The sequence below is a fragment of the Leucoraja erinacea genome, chromosome 2 (assembly GCF_028641065.1).
Source record: "Leucoraja erinacea ecotype New England chromosome 2, Leri_hhj_1, whole genome shotgun sequence".
Taxonomy (NCBI): Eukaryota; Metazoa; Chordata; class Chondrichthyes; order Rajiformes; family Rajidae; genus Leucoraja; species Leucoraja erinaceus.
The window spans coordinates 113731708-113753477 of record NC_073378.1 but is presented as its reverse complement, the minus strand read 5'-3'; the positions used below and the strand labels follow the sequence as shown (position 1 = coordinate 113753477).

Here is a 21770-nt window from a genome sequence, read left to right as displayed (position 1 = left end):
TTCAGTGAGGATTATTATTAGAATTTTGATTCTATTATTATTAGAAATTTGATTTCATTATCTCTGCTGCGCCACCAGCTGGTTTTCTTGTTGCCACAGGAAGGCAGGCCCTTTGGCCTACAATGTCCGTGCCAAACATGAGGCCAAGTTAAATTAATCTGCTCAGCCTGCACATGATCCATGTACCTCCATTCCCTGCATATCCATGTATATCCAAAGTATTTTTAATGCCGCAATTGTATCGGCCTCCAAGCCTGGCAGCCATTCCAAGCACCCACCATTCTCTAGGTAAAAAATAAAACTTGCTATGCACATCTCCCTTAAACTATGTTTCTCTCACCATAAAGATACGTCCTTGACATTTTCACCCTAAGAAAAATTTCTACCTAATCTATGCCTCTCACAATGTTATAGACTGCACTGCAGTTTGGGTCTCCTTAAACTATACATCAAGAGAGCGCAACAAAGGTTACCAAACAGATGGGGGGGCAACAGCATGAAGAGAGATTAGGTTGACTAGGTCTTACCAGAATTGAAAAGAAAGGCCCCTTAAGCGGGCCCTGGACCCCGGCCGCAAGTGTCTTTGAGCTTCGCGCTTGTGATATGCGCTGCGCGCACTTATTTCACATAAAATGTTTGTAATCCTGCCTTGCCACCCCCTTTTTGAAAAGCTTTGTACGGGCCTGGTGTATAATATTTTTGACACTGTCATAGTAGGCCTTTCTTACATATGCTGTCACAACGCACTGTATTCTCTAAACAACACTTCAGTAATTTTCCTTGCCCTCCACTTCAGAATAATAGTGTTTTAAACTGATAACTCGACACTAGCACTGGCAATAAATAAAAAGCGCAGCTTTCCAGCCCTTAATTCAATGGCCACGCACGGCTGCACATCGGTGTCAATCTGGACTCTTCTATCTTCCTCTCGTCGTGGGGGTGGAGATTGGGAGGGGTCTCACAAGTGGAATGTCTAGGGCCTCTCTTCATCTAAATCCGGCCCTGGAGTGGAGGGACGACCAAAGAGAGGATCTAAAATCAAGATCTGTGGTGAGGACCACTTCAAGATCATTACAACATCACGTGGATCGGGTGCTTTAAATTCTGTGGAAACATGGTGAACTTACTGTAACCCCCATCGGAATATCAATAGGCCTTCCCAGTTTGGGAAGAATTACCAATAGGTGCACCAGGGTACAGGTTTTAGACACTTCAAATGATTTCTAGATAACTAATAATAGATATGCCAGATTTTGCAGTATTTTAATGTTTTAAATGTTTTAGTAGAATCAATTTTTAAAGTTATAATTTTCAATAACATTTGATATTTCTCCACCGGCTAATGCATGAGCTTATGCAACTGGTTGACAAAGTGGTGCAGGACTGAAGGGCCTGTCCCATTTGGCCGTCATTTGTGCAACACGCAGATGGCGCGCAAAGATTTTGTACATCACAAAATCCTGGGACTGGCCCTTTAGCAATCAGGAGCTAACGTCTAGATAAAGTTGTCACACAAGTTTTTTGGATTGTGCAAGGTTGAAAACAAATGTATGTAAAATAAGTGTGAAATAAATCATGAGAATTGCCGCTGTTTTCTTTACCCATCCAGCTGCAGGCAAATAATTAGCAGTGAAAGATTTATGAAAAACAGGTTCAATTCCAACTGAGTATTTCTGCCTTTTGTTTGATCGCAGATCCCCAAATAATACAGGTATAGGGAAGCAAAATCAACTATATTTTTGCAAACCCCATTGCAACCCATGCAAACGGGAATAGTGCCGGAGGTCAGTTCCATTGTTTTAAAAGGGGGTCTGAGAGTAAAACCTAGCAATTATAGCCAGGCAGTGGTGGGCCAGAAGCATATAGGTGGATAAACACTGATTAGGAACAGTCAACATGGATTTGTGCTGGAAGGCATGTTTAACTAATCTTCTTGAATTGTTTGAAGAGTTGCTGCCTCAAGGAACTGGATACTCAGGGTTGATCCTGACTTCGGGTGCTGCCTGTACAGTTTGTACGTTCTCCCCATGACCGTGTAGCTTTTCCCCGGATGCTCCGCTTTCCTCTCACACTCCAAAGACCATAGGTCAGTAGATTAATTGGCTTCGCTAAAAATTGTAAATTGTCCCGAGATGTGGTCTCGGTTCGCCGAAGGGCCCGTTTCCGGACTGTATCTGTAAACTAAACTGCCGGTGTGGGAAACAATAGGCAATAGACAATAGGTGCAGGAGGAGGCCATTCGGCCCTTCGAGGCAGCACCACCATTCAATGTGATCATGGCTGATCATCCACAATCAGTACCCCGTTCCTGCCTTCTCCCCGTATCCCCTATCTTTAAGAGTAAAGAGTAAACAAAAAACACAAAAACAAAATCCTCTATAGCTCTTACAAGTTTGAAGATTACAACTTTTAATCTGCATTTCTGACCATTGCCATGTCCAAGGTCACGGAGCAGCAAGCACGGACAGCTTGCTATTCACCACGGTGGACCTGATGAAAACATCCTATGGGCCAGATCCCACCAGCAGGCCAAATGTTATTCCCATGAAGTTACGTGAAATGCTCAAAATCACAGCACAGGTTACTGTTGTGCCTGCTACAGATTGCAATTAGTTCTGCTCTCCCCTAATATATTTTTTCGTGCATTGATGTGCCCTTCTGAAAGTCACTAATGCCACTGTTCTTTGGATAACTTAGATCATAACCTTAAAAAATTCCACTCAATTCTGTCCCTTTCACATATCACCTTATAACATAGTCTTCTGCTTATTCAAATCTGTTGGTACAGGTCCACCGATTTTCCAGCAATTAATGGTCTGGCACTCCCTTAATCCAGACAAAATTATGTGAGCGCACTTGAAAACTTGTTAGAACAATGTGAGCGCTCCGGAACTCCGGCCTGGCTCGAGCCGGCAGATCCATTCCCATAGCTTACTTTCCAGGCCGGTATCTACAACCCCCCCCAAGGTCATGATGATCTCTGTTTGTCTAGCAAAATGGACAATATGGCAAGGCTCTGGAACCAAGGACGCTGGAAAAATTGGGGGTGGACCTGTACTATTATATTTCCTATGACAATACCAACTTATCCAATCTTTCTTCAATGTCTTATTTATTATTCTTGGAGTGATGCTGCCCAATGCACAAAGGCAAATTCTTGTTAACATTCTGATTTATATTTATTGTATCGATGAAGTCTATTCCCCATCATTATTGTTTAATGTGGAACCATTAAAAATAATGCATTATGAAAGGGATTACTTTAGGTAATGCGGATACTAACGTTGCCCATTTCCTTCACTCCATAGATGCTGTCCGCACCTGCTGAGTCTCTCCAGCACTTTTGTCTACCTTCGATTTTCCAGCTTCTGCAGTTCCTTGTTGAACAGATACTAACCGTGCCCTGCCTGGAAACAATTTTCCTGACAACTGTTTGGAATTAGTAATGTTTTTTTTAAATCAAGGCCTTGCTTATTCAGGTTAGTAGGTGAAAGACATGAGAATGTCAGAAACCCAGAATTGTCGACAGTCATACAGCGTGGAAAGAGACCCTTCGGTCAAACATGCCCAGGCTGACCAACATGGGCCATCTACACTAGTCCCACCTGCCTGTGTTTGCCCCATATGTAATAAACCTGTCCTATCCATGTTATAGAATCTTGTTGGATTTTCCTTTACGTAATTTGCCAAAGCTATCTCATGTCTCCTTTTGTCTCTTCTGCTTCACTTTTCAGTGCACTCTTGCACCAACCTATATACCTCAAGGGATACACTTGATCGTAGCTGCCTATGCCTGATAAATGCCTCCTCCTTTCTCTTGACCAGTGCCACGATATCCCTTATCATCCAGAGTTATCTACTACTGCTTGCCTTGACCTTCACTCTACCAAGAACAAGTGGCGCTGAAGGCTCCGTAATTCATGTTTAAAAGCCTCACACTTGTCAGACGTCCCTTTACCTGCAAACAGCCTCCCCCAATCAACTTTTGAAAGTTCCTGTCTAATACCATCAAACCTGGCCCTGCCCCAATTTGTCGTACTCAGACTATGGAAAAGCAAGTTGAATTTAATACAGGAAAAAGTAGCTGTATCAAAGAAAAGTGAATGCAAGAGATATTAAAGAGTGTAAGCAGAAAAACAAGACGGGGCTTATCATTCTTATAAACCACATACTGTGTGATCCCAATCAATGCAACAGTGAACAGTGCTATCAAATGTTGTCAGACACCTTGAGAGTATTTCATTACAAATGCCTGAAGCTATTTTAATAATATACATCCTGAATATTTTGAGCTATTCAAAAAGTTGAGATACTGTTCAATGAATTAAAGATTTAGATCAGACAACTTTGAGTGTATAATATGAATTCAAGACAGGTTAATTAAATTGTAGACGTTGAAGATCTAACAATATACCATAGACTGTAATAACGTTTGAAAGCCAGACTTCCTGTTTGAAATGCATAACTTGAGAGAAAACTGAACATTTGGGGGGGGAATTTTGTCTAATCTTAATTGAAGTACTATCCTTTGAACTACAACTGATGGATTATTTTATCGATAAATGCACAGGCTTACTAAGGCAATTTCCTCTCTTTATCTAACATTACCCCATCACTTTACCCAATAGTCCACTCTGCACACATTGACTTCCTTTGGACTGTTTAAAGTACACAGAAGGAATCTTTGGAGCCAGGCATGAAACTTGTGTACCAGATGTACTCACTTCTGTCCATTTGGTTCCACTGAAATCAATGTGTAGAAATGTCAGCCAGTATTCTTACACAGGATTCATGCTGGTGACCACAATACAGGGGCCGCCGAGAACGACAAGGGAACTGGCGGGGGGGCCCCCAAAAATGCAGAGAGACCCGGCGGGGAGTTGCCTGCGGCTACATGCGGCAGCTGGCCTGGTTCACCGCTGCGAGAAGATAAGACTGCTATGAACTTTTAAAACTTTGTTGGTGCCAGAAAAGTGACAATAGATGGAAGTTTAGAATAATGGACATCTAACCTCTCAGATTAAAAATTATTCTCTTAATCAACCACCTGTAATGACAAGTAGACAATAATGTTCCGTAAGGATAAGTGATAGCGCCACACATAAATAAATGACCTAGATATCAAAATACGATAAAATGTAAATATTTGCCAGAATTGGAAACATGGCAATCAGTATGACGCAATTGACTTGTAACATGATATGGCTTGCAGAATCGGAAAAGTAGCAGCTGTCCGTTAATAAAATATATGGAGGGATGACAGGCGATATAGATTTAATGACCAAGTTTTAATGAGCGTTCGGGAATATAAGGGCCTGGTTATTCATATGCACACACACACACACTATATATATATATATATATACTAACACACATACATATATGTGACACACACATATATACATCTATGTATCAGATCTAACTATATCTTTGAAAGTAGCAGAACACATTGATAAACTAGTTAGCTAAATACATATGTTCTGGGTTTCATAATTAGAATTAGAAGTACTGAGTATAAATCCATGTTTAAGGAGGAACTGCAGATGCTGGAAAATCGAAGGTAGACAAAAATGCTGGAGAAACTCAGCGGGTGAGGCAGCATCTATGGAGCGAGGGAAATAGGCAACGTTTCGGATCGAGACCCTTCTTCAGACCCTTCTTCAGTATAAAATCCAGGCCAGTTCTGCAGAACCTCTATTGTTCAAGCAAAGCTATAAAGGGATTACTACAACAATTACAAGAAATATTACAAGGAGCAATGGACACAGTTTTTAAATTCTGTGCAAGAGTTACAGGAGGAATGTGAGAAAGAACTTATTTTATACGGCAAGTGGTATGGATCTACAATAAAATAGTTTGCTGCACAGAGAACCAGAATGGACTTGATGGAGCAAATGGGCTCTTGTTATGGTAGTATGATTCCACAACAAAAACACTGAAACATTTTGCTTAAAAATATATGGACACTTATCTCTCCATACAAACCACAACTCATTTGACCTTTTGATCATCTGCCCTAATATTTCAAATTAAAAGGTGCCTAATGCTGTTTGATAATGTTCTCAAAGCACCAAGTGACATCTTTAATCTTTAAAGAAGAACATAACTATTTGTTTAATTTGGGGGAAAAGTTCCATTCCAATGTTTTTGTGAAGTAACAAGAATAGGTTCCAACTTACGGCTGATGTCGGTTTCAAGCCTGTCCATTACCCTGTTCAGGTCGGAATTCACCTCCTCTATACGGGCATCAATCTTGTCAATCTTGCCACAGATTTCTGCCTTCACAGCCGAAAGCTCCTGACACAGTAATGAATGGATGTCCAAACCCGGAGGTTGCCTTGCTGCTTCCTCTCGGGGGTGTGCCATCATCGAGGTTGAGGCTTCTTCATGGCCTTCAGTATCTTCAATATCTTCTAGTTGATGTTTCCTCCGTTGTTTTGGCGAGCGTCTACCCGGCATTTTAAAAGTACCGGGGTAGCGTTCTGATGACATCACTTACGCGACTGCTGAACATCTGCCGGTGAGTATTTTTAGATCTGTTTTAATTTTCGAAGATTTTAGCTTTAGACGGCGTGGAGGTGATTAGTGCGTGCCCTAAGCCGCCATAGCGCCACCGGAACTTGCATGTCCTTTATACCATAATCAGCCAAAATAAATTTTAATTACATTACAAACCATTGACAGAATGTAATTTATAACTGAAGTTGCACAGAGAGAAGCTATACAATGAGTCTAATATTTGAACTTGAAAGATGCATTATCGCTACTTTACATGATTAACAATGTGCAACTGGTTGCTAACAGTAAATATAGTAATAATCATGGCCATCAGTTGTACAGTGAATTCAATGGGACCTAATGTCAGGAAGTGCGACAGCCAATAACTGATATTGTCACACGCTTTTAGAGTTCGCAATTAAAAACAAAATTTTCATCAAATGATTTTTGAAACTGCCTTTACGGACGAGTGCATGGTATTGGTATAAATTGCCCATGGAACAAGATTCATTGCTCTTCAAATGTGAATTATTATGCACAGAGGAATATGAAATGCAGTACCTTGCCGTGGTGTCCTTTCTAAACTAGGAATAATTTAAAAGAATAAAGACAAAGGCGAGCACCACAGCTCATTACCGTAGCTGAAAATAGTAAAGGAGAGGATAACATAAATCAGCAAGTGATCGTATGACACCAAAGTTAATTTGAAAAACCTGCGTTTGTAAGAGAAAGGAAAGATAACAATAAATAAATTTGACAGATTTGATTTCCTCAATTAAATAGAATACTACACCATATGTCTTTAACACTGAGGAAAGAGCAAATGCACATGGGCAGTACCTGGACTACGAGGAACAAAAGAAACTCGTGTTTCACAAGGCCATAGATCATAGGTTATTTTTTTTAAATTGTGATGTGGTTTGAGAGGGTATAGCAAGGTGAGAAATATTAGGATAGAGACAAAAAGCATTGCTAAAGGAAATAAAACAACATTTATACATCTGTGTATAACAAAGTTTGCCTTTATGACTAATAACCTGTGCAGTGGTTTAAAATGGGTTGCATAACCCTTCATATCAGTAGATTCAATAATTTTACATGAATGAACCTGAATCTTATAGAACATTCAAACATTTTAAGGAAAGATGCGCTGAATGAAAGTGAATGTTTTGAATTGCATTATCTTAATGTAGAAAGCTGATTTCATGTTAAAAGTAGTTAATTTCTACATGAATCCTCGAGTAAACCAGCATCACAAATAATGATGAGAAATTGTTTGTTCGAAACGCAAAGGCAATTTCATGAAAATTAACCAGCAAGAGCAATAAAAACAAAGTACGAGATGAAGAAAACAATATTGCACCATTATTCATGTAAAAACATCATCCATTTACTACCACTGATGACTTTTAAGATGATTCTAGAGATGATGGAGTACTAGTTCTCACCATCCAAAAATCCCACTATTTAAGTGAAGGAGAATATGGAGAACTTCGGATCAGATAGTTTGATAACAGTATTAGGGGAGATTGCTGGAATCTATTACTAAAGTAATTACAAAGCACTTAATAAAATCTAATTGGGCAGAGTTGTTGTAGATTTAGGAAAGGAAATCATGTTTGATAAATGTATTAGTTTTTGTGGAACTGTAACTAGCAGATTAAATAATGGAAAAAATCAACAGAGCTAGTACATTTGAGCTTTCAGAAGTCCTTATATGTCACACAAGGTCTTATTAAATCGATTACATTGCATGGAACTAGAGATTATATACTGATGGGGATGAAAAATTAGACAGAAAACTGGAGAAATAAACAGATTATTTGCTTGTGAGGATGAACCAGAGGGTGTAATAAAGATTAACGTTGAGTGTCTGGCCTTTCATGATCTACATTATTAACATAATCAGAGGATCAAGTGTATTATGTGCTGGCTGGCAATGCAAGTTCTCAGGTGGACAGAAAGGGTTCAAGGGGATAGGACAGGTTCAGTGAATGGACAAAGACAAGGCATGCAAAATGTAATGTTGACAAATCAGAGGTCATCCACTTTGGGCGAAGAATGCAGAAGATTGAAGAGTGAACTGGGAGACAAGCTGTGCTGATATCTGGGGGACCAGGAGATCTTTGTGCACAAATCTATGAAAGTTAATATAGAAGTACTGTCAGTAATTGTGAAGACAAATGGCATGTTGGCCTTTATGGCAAGAGGATATGAGTGGAAGAGTAAAGTCTTACTTACATTTTACGGGACCCAAATGAAACTGCATGTGATTGATTAATTGATTGATTGATTAATTGAAAGATAAAACATGGAAAACGGCCCTTCAGCCCTCCGAGTGGGCTGATGAATGCCGACCATTCATTACCCATTCTCACCAATTCTATGTGATTGGCCCATTCTTTGGAAAATGAACCAACACATCACACACGTGACCAGATGTCATCACAGTAATACATTAGGAAGTTCTTGTAAGAGATTAATCTTATTCATTGTTATTTTCCTACCTACAGAACAATGATGCATGTCTGCTAAAGATATGAACTTTCTAGCTTTTTAAAATTCACAGAGTTTGTACGACGTTTCTGTGTGGTATCACACACGTGAGCAATCATATTTTGCCTCCGTTTTCAAAAACACAGCAGCGTTTCACCATGAAATCACAATGGGAGCTCATATACATAAAATAAAAAACACAGCAGCTTCCACTTCACAATGACGTCAAGGGGGGTAGGGAGGGCAGAGGGGTTATGGAGGGAGGGAAGGAGTGACTGAGGGTAGGGGAAAGGAGAGGTGAGGGAGGGAGTCGGGGAGGGGAGGAGGCGAGGGGAAAGAAGAGGGAGGATGAAATGGAGGGGTAGGGAGTGCTGGGCGATGAGGGGAAATGAGCCGCAGTTCACAGTTGGGGGCTATGGGTCAGTAGTGGAATATTGCGTTGGGGGAATGGGGGAGTGGTGGAATATTGCGTTGGGGGAACAGGTTGCATTGGGAACACATTTTAAATTTTACAAAACCCCACTGACAAAATTCACTGGCATGCACTGACAATTAGCAGCTTATGACGTCACGATGGGATCCCAAATCCAATTTACATAAAATAATGCTTTTTTCAACAAAAAAAATTGTTACAATGTTAACAAAGATAGGACTCCCAGTGCAATGAGAGATTTGTTACATTGATGTAATGAGAGGGGGGGAGAGTGGGGAGGAGAGGAGAAGATTGTTGTTTAATGTTATTTAAACAGATGGAGGGAGAGGAGGGGGTAGGGAGGGGAGGGGTTATGGAGGGAGGGAGTGACTGAGGGTAGGGAAATGGAGAGGGAGGGGGTGCGGAGGGGAAAGAAGAGGGAGGGTGAAGAAGAGGGGGAGGGAATGCTAGGGTATGAGTGGAAATTAGGGGAAATGAGGCACGCCTACGCAGTTGGGGGCTATGGGTGAGTGGTGGAATATTGCGTTGGGGGAACGGGGCCCCAACGGGTCCCACTTGGTCTAGTGACACATAAAAATTTCACTTAATAAACCGGAAAAAAATATGAATCATGTATACAGCACAAAACGATATACCTGTAATGCTTTCAGAATTAGAAGAGATGTATTCCACAAGTTTTCATCTTTTTGGTCATATACGTGACTAAGAATGGGCCTGTAGCACTTTCTCATACACTCCCTACACACTACAGGGAATTTACAGAGGCAAATTAACTGACAAACTTACATGTATTTGTGATGTGGGAGGAAACTGGAGCTCCTAGAGGAAACGCACATGGCTATAGGGAGAACACCACACACCCAACACCCAACTTTGATATCGGTTGCGCAACTGTGCCCCCTTCTTTTTATTGTATATACTCTTTTTTCTACCTAAATTAATATACAACAATAGGAAGATTTATCCTATGATAAAAGATAAAGCAGACCCCTGTGATGATGTAGGAAGGATCTGTAGATGCTGGTTTATACCAAAGATAGACTGGAGTAATTCTGGAGTAATTCAGCAGGTCAGGCAGCATCGCTGGAGAAAAGGAACAGGTGATGTTTCAGTTCAGAACACTTCTTCAGATGATGGGTTCCACCCAAAAACTCACCTATTCATTTTCTCCAGAGATGCTGCCAGACTCTGAGTCTAGCCTTCGATGGTATGTTTGTCGTATTAAAAAAGGTTAAGCAGGATTTTGGAAGTAAGAGTGTCTCTCACGGAAACATGCAAAATCCATATAAGGTTTGGTAAGGTAGATGTAAGGATGATGTCTTCTTTGGCTGGAGTATTCAGAAGCAGGGTCACATTCTCAAGATATGGTGATGGACAGTCAGAACATGAGATAAAATGGTTTACCCAGACAGTAGTGAATCTTCGATATTCTTGGCCCAAGATTCAGGAGAGTCATCGATAGTTTTTCCATCGGTAGACGGGACAATAATAGACCAATATCAAAAGAGTTTTGCTGAAGTGAAAGTCAATAACCAAATGCATAAAAATGATAAACAGCAATGAATGTGATGCATCAAGTTTGAAAGGTTTATTCAATGTTGTTTGTAATCAAACTATTACCTATTTGGCAGATGTTGAAATTGCAATAGCCATTATGTTCAGAATATTGTAAATTATCTTGTTATCTTCAGTATTTTCTAATGGAGAGTAGAGGTGGTATTGTATCGTATATCCATTTTATTTGTGTAGGTTGTTAATATTCTTTCATTATGAAGCTTTGCCTGGCAATATTATTTTGTTTTGTTCCGTACAATTGCTCGAGGCTTTTGACATCAAAGACAAATGCCATGCAAAATAAATTACAACATTCTGTAATTGGCCTCAATGAAATGTCCCTTTCAGTGTACATTTCCATTATTCAGTTTCTGGTCATAACTACTTGAGCTGTGTAACTCTTCCTTAAGTAAGTCGTGTGACATATGTATCGCATGGATGCAGTGTGTGTGCTGGAGCCTGGGCTACTCCAACAGCATGTCTCAAATCAGTGACTGTTGCACATAGGAGGACAAAGCCATCAGATGCACCGTCTGTACGTTCCTCTCCTCGTCACCAACTTGGGATCGAAATTTTACTTTGACCCTGGACCTAAATTCCAGAACTCTCTGGCCAAATGAGAGTGCCTTCATCATGAGCATAACGATTTCAAGAAAACACCCCATCACTCTCTTCACAATTAGGGATAACCAATAAATGATGGGCTTACTCGTGACACATACATCCTGCAAAAAATGAATAATAAACAGAATGGCTGCTGATTATTTTAATGATTCCAACAAACTAACCTGCTGAATTTTAGCAACTCAGAAGCAGAGATTTAAGTGTTGAATTTTGATAGATTCAAACATAGTTAGTACTAAGTGGCAGTCTTGACTCAGTTGGTAGCACCCTGCTTTCCACTTTGAAGTGTGTGCCCCAGCAATGTCTCTCCAAAGAGATGTTAAATAGAACATTCCATATTGATTTGTCTTCTCATATGAATGCAAGGAACATTTTAAGCAATTATTCATCCTAATATCTGCCTAATATTCCACTGACATCACTAGAATAGACATAGAGCATGTGTGACCTGCTTAGTTACATGCATGCAGTATTTTATTTTTTATTTCAGTATTCCAGTGCCTTTCACTATTGTGCAGCAGATTAGACTTTAGAGATACAGCGTGGGAACAAGCACTTCAGCCTGGCCAACCAGCGACCAGCGATCACCCCAACCAGGATAACAGTATCCTACACATCAGGGAAATTTTTGCTGAAGCCAATTAACCCTACAAACCTGTACATCTTTGGATTGTGGGTGGAAACTGGAGCACCCGGAGGAAACCGACTGCGGATGGTTCGACTGCCTCGACCGCGGGAGAATAAAGAGGAAGATTAGACTTTATTGCCTTCCATCACAGTGAGGAATGTGGGGAATCCGCTGTGGTGGATGTTTATGTTAATTTTTATGTAGTTGTGTGTCTTGTTGCTTTTTTTTAGTATGGCTGTATGGTAATTCGTGTTCCACTGTACCTTAATTGATACATGTGACAATAAACTGACCTTTGAACCTTCGAAACCCACACAATAACAGGGGAGAACATACAAACTCTGTACAGACAGCACACATAGTCAGGATCGAACCCAGGTCTCTGGGGCTGTAAGGTAGTAAATCTACCGCTGCGCCACTGTGCCTCCCATCCTCCGGCCAGTTATCTTATTGTTCTAATTTTAAAAGCATTACTATAATTTGAAACTTTTGGGATCAATGAGATCCTAATAGAAAAGCAGTACCTTCCTTTATGGAAAAAAAATTAAAAATAGGTCTATTAAAAGTCAGACATAGTTGGAACTGTTTTTGGAGTCATGTGCAAATGGATCCTAGACAGCTAACATGAGCTGTAATATTCTGTAATAAAGAGAAGAGTGGGTAAGTAGCCATATTTTCTTGCAATTTAATGGCATGATTCTTATCATTGTGTTTGTACTGGTATTTGGTACATGTGACAATAAACTGACCTTGAAACCATGATATTGGTGATGATGTTGTGTTATAATGCATTGCTATTGCTCATGTGGGACAATTTACTCCACAGGTATCCACTGGCATAAGGACCACATTCAGTCGGCACATGATGAGGTGACTTTTTCCATGTCGCCTCCCCCGCGGCCTAACATCGAGGATCGGTGCAGCCTTTCCAGGAGAATCGCCCGGGACTTCTTCAGCGGCGGGCGCAGCCCTCGCAGGTGGGGAGTGCTCCGTTCGCTGGCCCGCAGCAGCCTGAAGCCGCGGTCTGCGGAGCTCCAGCTGGCGCGGCGTCCTGGGCCTGGGATCCCGCGTTGGGGATCCGGGAGAAGAAGCTCGGTCCGCCGGCCCACGGCCTACTTCTACCGCGGGTGCGGCGGGGACCTACCATCCCGAGCGGGGTCCCTTGCCGGGGATCCCTGGAGAGGAGCTCTGACCGCCGGCCCTGTGGTATGCGGTGCTTCTGGCTGCGGCACGGCGGGGACTTTAAATCTTCGACCACCGGCCTGAAGCTGCGGTCTCCGGTGGGGAAGCACAGATTCAGGACTTACCTGGACTTTGACTTGTCTGAACATCTGGATGCCCGCAGCAGCGGCTGCGGAGGGATGAGGTCCCAACCATGGGGGAAAATGGAGGAGGACTGGCCAGATTTTGTGTCTTCCACCACAGTGATGAATGCTGTGGTGGATGTTTGTGTTAAATTTTTTATTGTGTTTTTGTGTGTTCCTTTTCATTGTACCGCTGCTGGCAAATTCATTTCACTTAAAGTGCAAGTGACAAATAAAACAGATTGTTGATAGTTGATTGTTGAAATTTGTACTAGAAGAGCCATATTTATGCTACTGCTGCCATGAATACAGATTCTGCATTACTGGACTTCTCAAAAGGACCAGTCAGTCTGCACATGACTTCCAAGAGGATCCATTTTCAGCATTTAGCAGCCAACTGCTTTAGATTGCACTTCTGGCGAGCTGTTTCGCTACAGTTTTTTTTTTAAAAGCTAACATTTATGGAATATTGAATAAAGCAAAAAATATAAAATGCTTCACTGAAACTCGAGTTAAATTATAGGAGAGATCCGAAAAACAAAAACAAATAATAGTCACAACAGTGGGCTTTACTGAGAACAATGAGGTGGGGAGGAAAAGTAAAGTGAATTTCAGAATTTACCTTGGTCAGCTGAATATAACTGGGAAATCACTAGTTGTCCAACACAAATCAATATAATTTGAGATAACTGGCCTGTTAGAAGTGCTTTAATTTACATGCCTAGTAAAGAATTTAAAAGCACAGAAGAGGAATAAAAGACTTTAAAGCGTACAAAGAAAGATGTTTGAAAATGGGCACCAACAATCTTCGCAGCAGATTTGCGGTGTTGAAAAGCTTGCTCGTATTATCTGCTCCATTACTAAGAAAATGCAATTTGTTTCTATTCCTTCCCAGTATTCTAAAGAAAAATTTAACTACTACAATGCAGTACTAGGCCGTTCGAGGTGGCCCAGCCGCTGAGAGGACTCTCCCGACGCCGGGGCAACACCACCGGTGAGAACGGCCAGGAACATCGGGCCTCCGTAGAGGCAATTGCGGTGGCTTCAATAGGCCTGACTTTGGGGTGAACTTGGGGTTGGAGACTGGACATTGTGCCTTCCCCCACAGTGGTATCCATTGTTGGGAGATGATTTTTTGTCTATATGGTAATCCTGTTAGTCTTTGTCCAAGATGGCTGCCGTGAAGGGAGAGTGGACGCTGGCGCGCTTTAGCTGCCGCTGCTCTCTCTTCACATTGTGTTTTTGATTTTTTTGTTTTTGGACTGAATTCTGTTTTTAATTTGTGTTTCTGTGATGTCTTTATTATTTATTTTATTCTGATTATATGTTTATATTCCTGTTTATCTATGTAAGGTGTCCTTGAGATGTCTGAAAGGCGCCCTATAAATAAAATTTATTATTATTATTATTACTTGCCATTGCTTTTAATCATTCTGAAAAACATAGTTATGAATTATTAGCACCCGGAACTAAATGGACAGCATCAGTTAGTAGTATTTTCTAATAATGTCCCTCTCGTGAGCTGAAAGAGGCTGAACCTTAAAGGACAATATAGGACAGACTCAGAATCCTTTGCTGCCAAAGTGTCAAGCCCCTCCAGCATTAAAATCTCTGGCAAGGTTAGCGCTGCAATCAAGTCTAACGTAAAATTATAGCCTCTCATCTCCACAGATTGATTCTTCATTAGTGTGACCACACTTGGAGTATTCTGTGCAGTTCTGATCACCCAGCTTTTGGAATGAGGTCATTAAGTTGGAAAGGCCCAGAAGCAATTCACCTCTAATACCAGGACTTACAGGTTTGAGTTATTTGGAGAGGCTGGGATTTTTCCCTCTGCAGCGTGGGAGACAGGGGAGAAACCTTACTGAAGTGTACAAAATCATGAGAGGCATGGATAAAGTGAAAGCTCAGTCTTTTTTTCCAGGGTAAAGGATTCTAAAACTAGAGGGCAAAGGCTTATGGTGACAGATAATTTTTTTTTACAGCGACTCAGGAACAACCGTTTCATTCAGAGGATGGTCCGTATCTGGAATGAGCTACCAGAGGAAGCTACCGAAGTGGATACAATCATGACTTTCATTTTGGACAGATATATGGATATGAAGGGTTTAGAGGGATATGGGCCAAATGGGATCAGTATTTGTTCAACGTGGACAAGTTGGAATGAAGGGCCTGTTTCCATGCTGTAAAGTTTTATGAATGTGTGGACAAGTAATGGTTGTGCTGAAAGGTAAACAGTAAAGTGCTTGCTGGCAAGCACAAGCATTGCCATTAAATTATCCTTTAAAAACAGACTCATTTGATGTTGATATGGACCAAGAATGTTATGTGCCACATAAACCAAATGCAACAAGTTTCCAGCTCACTCAAAACCAGTGGAGTTAGACAGTTAATTTAATATTCACATAAAATACGTATACTCTTGGTTATGGCAGAAGCCCCGAAGACGTTTTTTGTACAAAGAATTGGACGACAACAGTGAACGAGAAAACAAACTCCCGCAGCAGCACCTCCTGCTGAGAACATTGGCACTCCATTCCATATGTAGCTGCCAGATTGAGTATCAGCCACTTAACCTTGGCACACTAATGCAATCATCCAGGGCACAATGCTTGCGGATGGCCATTGTTTAGAAGAAATGCATGCAATAATCACTAGAAAATGCTTGAAATTCACTGAGGCAACTCTTCCAAAAAACTGAAATACATTCTGTAGAAACAAGGAATTGCAGATGCTGGCTTACACAAAGTGCTGGAGTAACTCAGCAGGTCAGACATCACCCCCGGAGAACATGGATAGCTGGCGTTTCGGATTGGGAGAAGAAAGTCGGGTATGAAGAAACGCACTCTGGAATGCAGTTTGGCCTTCTTTATTTTTATGGTTGTGCCAAATAGGTGATACAATAGGTGCAGCAACGCATCACTTTATCATTAACCAGTTAGACTATTTTCTTACCAGCAGCATATATTGATTATCATTTAAATTCAAATTAATAATTAACTTAGTGGATACATTTTATAAAGGAGCTGATCACAAATGGCAGCATTTAACTAATTTTTCTTTAAAATCCTTAACACAAATGGTAAATAGATTGCTATGTGAAAGCTTCATTTCAGAATGCATGCATGTATGTATGGGGTTTACTACTGGTGTTGCACAAAGACAAATGCCTCCTGATTTATTATTTGATTAAACACCATCTCAGGCTTTTTTCTCCCATATTTATTTGGCATTTCTAAAATATAATATTAAACCACTATTACTAAGTTAATAAACCAATTGACATATTAAATTACTTTCCTACACAACATTCACAGTAATCTTCTGACAATCTCCTTCTTGAAAAGTACTTTCAATGGATTGATACAAACTACAATAGGTTCCGTCTAAAATATTACACAGCAAAATCTGTCAGCCACACTGGTTGTTTGTCCTTGGCTCTGAAGTAAAACAAGGAAAACCAATCCTCATTTACTTGAGTTGTTAATATAGATCTCCTTTCAGACAAGCATAATAACTCAGAGCAGCTCTGCGTAATTGGAGTCTAAAGTTACTGTTCTATAAATACTAGACTGGAAGTAAGATCACCTTGAAATTTTATTAATTTGAGGTTTCTCCCAAGATTACAATTGCTCTTCAGGTTTAGTGCATTATTGTGTATTGCACAGGTAAAGCACATTTAACCAGTGAACTGTCTGCAGTCTCAAAAAACTCAATTTCCTGAGCTGGTTGGTAAGGCCGCATTTGGAGTACAGTATTTAGTTTTGATCACCCTGCTGTAGGAAGGAGGTCATTAATCAGAAAAGAGTGCAGAGAAGATTAACAAGGATGTTGTCAGGTCTAGACGACCTGATCTATAGGAAGAGGTTGGGCAGCCTAGGACATTATTCCTTGGAGGGCAGGAGGCCGAGGCATGATATTATGGAGGTATATGAAATCCTCAGGGGAGGAGATTACAAAAATAGGGGAATCAAGAACCAGAGGACATCCAAGATGAGGTAAGATTTAATCCTAGGGGTATCTATTTCACATAGAGGGTGGCAGATATATGGAACACGCTGCCAGGGGAGGTAATTTGGAGAGGTGCATGGATAGGAAAGGATTGGAGGGATATGGGACAAACACGGGCAGGTGGGACTAGCATAGATGGGGCATCTTGATCAGCGTGGACAAGTTGACTATATATCCCGCAAGTCTGTATGATGGCAGAAAACATGGAGATGATAAAAATCCCCTGCAGCTCAAATCCTTCTTGATGATCAGGCTGTGGCTTTGGGGTGCAATAAGAATAGCATTAGTAAGTCATACATGTAGCCACAGAGGGACACTGGTGGTGAAGAGAGTGAATATTCAGGATGGTGGATGATGTACCGTTTAAGAATGCTACCTGATCATGAAATCAGTCAAACATCTTGAATGTGGCAGGAATTTCAGTCGCTTCATTTCAACCACACTCCTAATCGTCAATTGTGGAATGGTACTGGGGAGGAAAGAAATGCACCAAGCTGGTATTCTGCAAGCTGAAGTCATTTGAATTTTTTTTTTACAAGTTCATCTATGCAGGATGTCAGACCTTATGGAGAGTGCTGTGTTTATTTACTTCAATGTTATAAGTGACTCGGATCTGCATTCAGTTGAGGAGACAAGCTGTTGCCCTCCATGGAACAGGGAATATTAAGCAGAGATTTAAGAGAGGTGTTCAAAGTTATTTAGAAATTTGTTCAAGCAGCTGAGTTGTAACCAGAAAAGAGAATTTTCAGGCAACTTGCAAAAGAAACAGGTATGATGGAGAAACATATTTTAGGCAGTATATTGCCATGATATGAAAGGCATTGCATTGAATGTTTGATGGCCTGAATTTTTTTGATGAGCAATGATGTGACAACATTCTTCGATGACCTCAAAGAATATTTAGTTTAAGTTAGTTCAGAGATACAGCATGAAAATAGGCCCTACGACCCACTTTCCAGCTGTTTAATTAGACAACTGAGCAATTCTCTCACCACCTAGAGTGCTGTCCTGGCCTCCCATCTACCTCATTGGAAACCTTGGAACTATCTTTAATCAGACTTTATTGGACTTCAATGTTTTATCTTTACAACAAATGTGCCCTTTATCCTTGATCTGTGCGATGTGGCCAGCTTGATTGTATTCATGTATCGTCTTTTCTCTGACTTGATAGCATCAAAATAAAAGCATTACACTGTACTTCGGTACACATGACAATAATAAACGAAACATAAAGACAATTGTGCCAATGGGGGAATAGACAATAGACAATAGGTGCAGGAGTAGGCCATTCGGCCCTTCGAGCCAGCACCGCCATTCAATGTGATCATGGCTGATCATCCCCAATCAGTTCCTGCCTTCTCCCCATATCCCGACTACACTATTTTTAAGAGCCCTATCTAGCTCTCTCTTGAAAGCATCCAGAGAACCCGCCTCCACCGCCCTCTGAGGCAGAGAATTCCACAGACTCACCACTCTCTGTGAGAAAAAGTGTTTCCTTGTCTCCGTTCTAAATGGCTTACTCCTTATTCTTAAACTGTGGCCCCCTGGTTCTAGACTCCCCCAACATCGGGAACATGTTTCCTGCCTCTAGCGTGTCCAAACCCTTAACAATCTTATATGTTTCAATGAGATTCCCTCTCATCCTAAACTCCAGAGTGTACAAGCCCAGCTGCTCCATTCTCAGCATACGACAGTCCCGCCATCCTGGGAATTAACCTTGTAAACCTACGCTGCACTCCCTCAATAGCAAGAATGTCCTTCCACAAATTAGGGGACCAAAACTGTACACAATACTCCAGGTGTAGCCCTATGGGAGTTAGGGCTGGAGAGTTAGGGCTAGTTGTACTAGCAAACAGTTATTTTCCCTGCAGGATTTTTGAAAAATAAAGGTCTTTTCAATGGCTATAGCAATGGGGAAAAAATTTCTGTCCATTTACTTATTTCTAAAAATCGCTGTCGAAAAAGTTACATTACTATGCACGCCATAGAAAAGCATGGGCTGGGATTTCAACATTTAACCATGGCATCATTATAAATGCAAAACATGAGCCAATAATAACTTCCAGAAATAAATTGGATAAATACTTAATAGGGGGAAATTTGTATGTCTATGGGTAGTAAGGAGTTGGTTTTTATCCAACAGGGTAGCCACTTACAAGGGCCAGCCTCCTTCTGTGCAATATCATTCTTCCCTTTTCTGAAGAAAAATTCTGTAACCCTTACTTTTCCCTCTGCTTCCTTGCTCTGTTTAAGAAATGTAATGATTAAATTATTGGCCAATATCAAGCCAATACTAGATGTTTGCCAGTTTTTGGACACTTTTCTCCACTGGAGGGAGCAACCACTATCTGACATCTATATTACTAAAAGTCTGTTCTTGACCAGTTTTGGCTTTCTGTGCTGCAATTTCTGAGAGTACGCCGCCACCTATGGCCGTCATTTTTGGCCACCTCGCTCAAAGCCCCCCTCCGCTGCATGTGTGCCGAGGATTTTTCCCGTCGATGAAAATTGACAGAGATATTAATGTTTTTACAACATTCCCCATTCTCTCTGCTGCCCCTGCTGGAGGGAGGGGGAGGGACTATAAAACCAGGAAGTGGTGTGCCTCAATCAGTCTCTGCAAGTGGTGTGCCTCAATCAGTCTCTGCAAGTGGTGTGCCTCAATCAGAGCTCTGAATGACACTGACAAATGTCGACAGCACTGTGAGTACCCTTAATTTGGTTTGAAAATGAAAAAATGGTTAGAGGTAAAAAAGCACTGCCTGCAAATGGTTGTTTGGGTTTGGGTTTGGGTTGAAGTAAAAAGGCAATCTCTCTCCACCCCCTCCCCCTCCCCCCCCCCCCCCCCCCCCCCCCCTCCTCCCTCCCCCCCCCCCCCCCCCCCCCCCCCCTCCTCCTCCTCCCCCCCCCCCCCTCCCCCCCCCCCCCTCTCCGCCCAACACCTCCGCTCGGTTCGCAATAACCAACCTGATCTCCCGGTGGCTCAGCACTTCAACTCCCGCTCCCATTCCGAATCTGACCTTTCTGACCTCCATTGCCAGAGTGGAGGAACAGCACCTCATATTTCGCTTGGGTAGTTTACACCCCAGCAGTATGAACATTGACCTCTCCAATTTCAGGTAGTCCTTGCTTTCTCCCTTCTTCCCCTCCCCTTCTCAGCTCTCCCACAGCCCACTGTCTCCGCCTCTTCCTTTCTTTTTCCCGCCCCCCACCCACGACATCAGTCTAAAGAAGGGTCTCGACCCGAAACGTCGCCTATTCCTTTTGTCCATAGATGCTGCCTCACCCGCTGAGTTTCTCCAGCATTTTGTCTACCATCGATTTTTCCAGCATCTGTAGTTCTTTCTTAAACAATGATAAGCTGAATTTTTAGCTTATCAATTGATCGCGCATTGGAAATAATCATTATGCGCTTATGGGTTTAATATTGTTTTAATGGAATGGAACATCTCAAACAGTTTTTTTTCTTAATTTGATAATAGTAAGGCAATATTATTTCCATTTCCCTAATTGCCCGAAGGGCATCAAAGTCAACCATGCAGTGAGGGACTAGAATCACCTAAATGCTTGGTTAGCAGAACAGTATATTTACTTCCCTGATGGCCATGAGTGAACTAATCATTACTGACAATCGAGGAGCTCTCATGGTTATTTTCCACATGTTAAAAACAAATTGTGATTCCTGAACTTGACCCGATAAGATTTAAACTCAGCATTTTGGGTTGCCATAACCAGGATATTACCATACCCACCAAGCACATAACACTTTTCTAGTAATTACTTTGAAAACACAGATAGAATTGTTAGAGCATGGCTGGGATACCAGAAGAATCCATCTGTTTTTGTTTTAATCACTGCTCTATAATCTTTTATGCATATCAGAATTTAAAGTTGTATGCGATAGTGCCTATGACTGCACAGCAAAACCATTGCAGAGCACAAATTCAACATCTTTTTTGGTGGTATGATTAAAACAAAACACCCAATGTCCTGTAAAGTTTCTTTGTTTTCCCAAAGTTTTGTGATCGAAGAATGATCTTAACACAGATGATTGTCCACTTTGTTATACTTGAATACTATTATACTAGTTATTTCCCAGAAATTATCTAAAGTTAATTTTAGTGAAGTCTTGCAGCAGGCAAAACTTTGGAAACTAATGTAAATACTCTGATTGACAGTCTATCCGATTCTTTGCTTACCTTTGTCATTAAACTGTCATATG

At 41.2% G+C, this 21770-nt stretch overlaps 1 protein-coding gene across 3 annotated transcripts in view; it reads right to left on the bottom strand.

The window, feature by feature from the left end:
* The window catches only part of galnt11 (UDP-N-acetyl-alpha-D-galactosamine:polypeptide N-acetylgalactosaminyltransferase 11 (GalNAc-T11)), a 79782-nt gene that overhangs the window by 30373 nt on the left and 27639 nt on the right, over positions 1-21770 (bottom strand). The gene's annotated exons all lie outside the window — the stretch shown is intronic.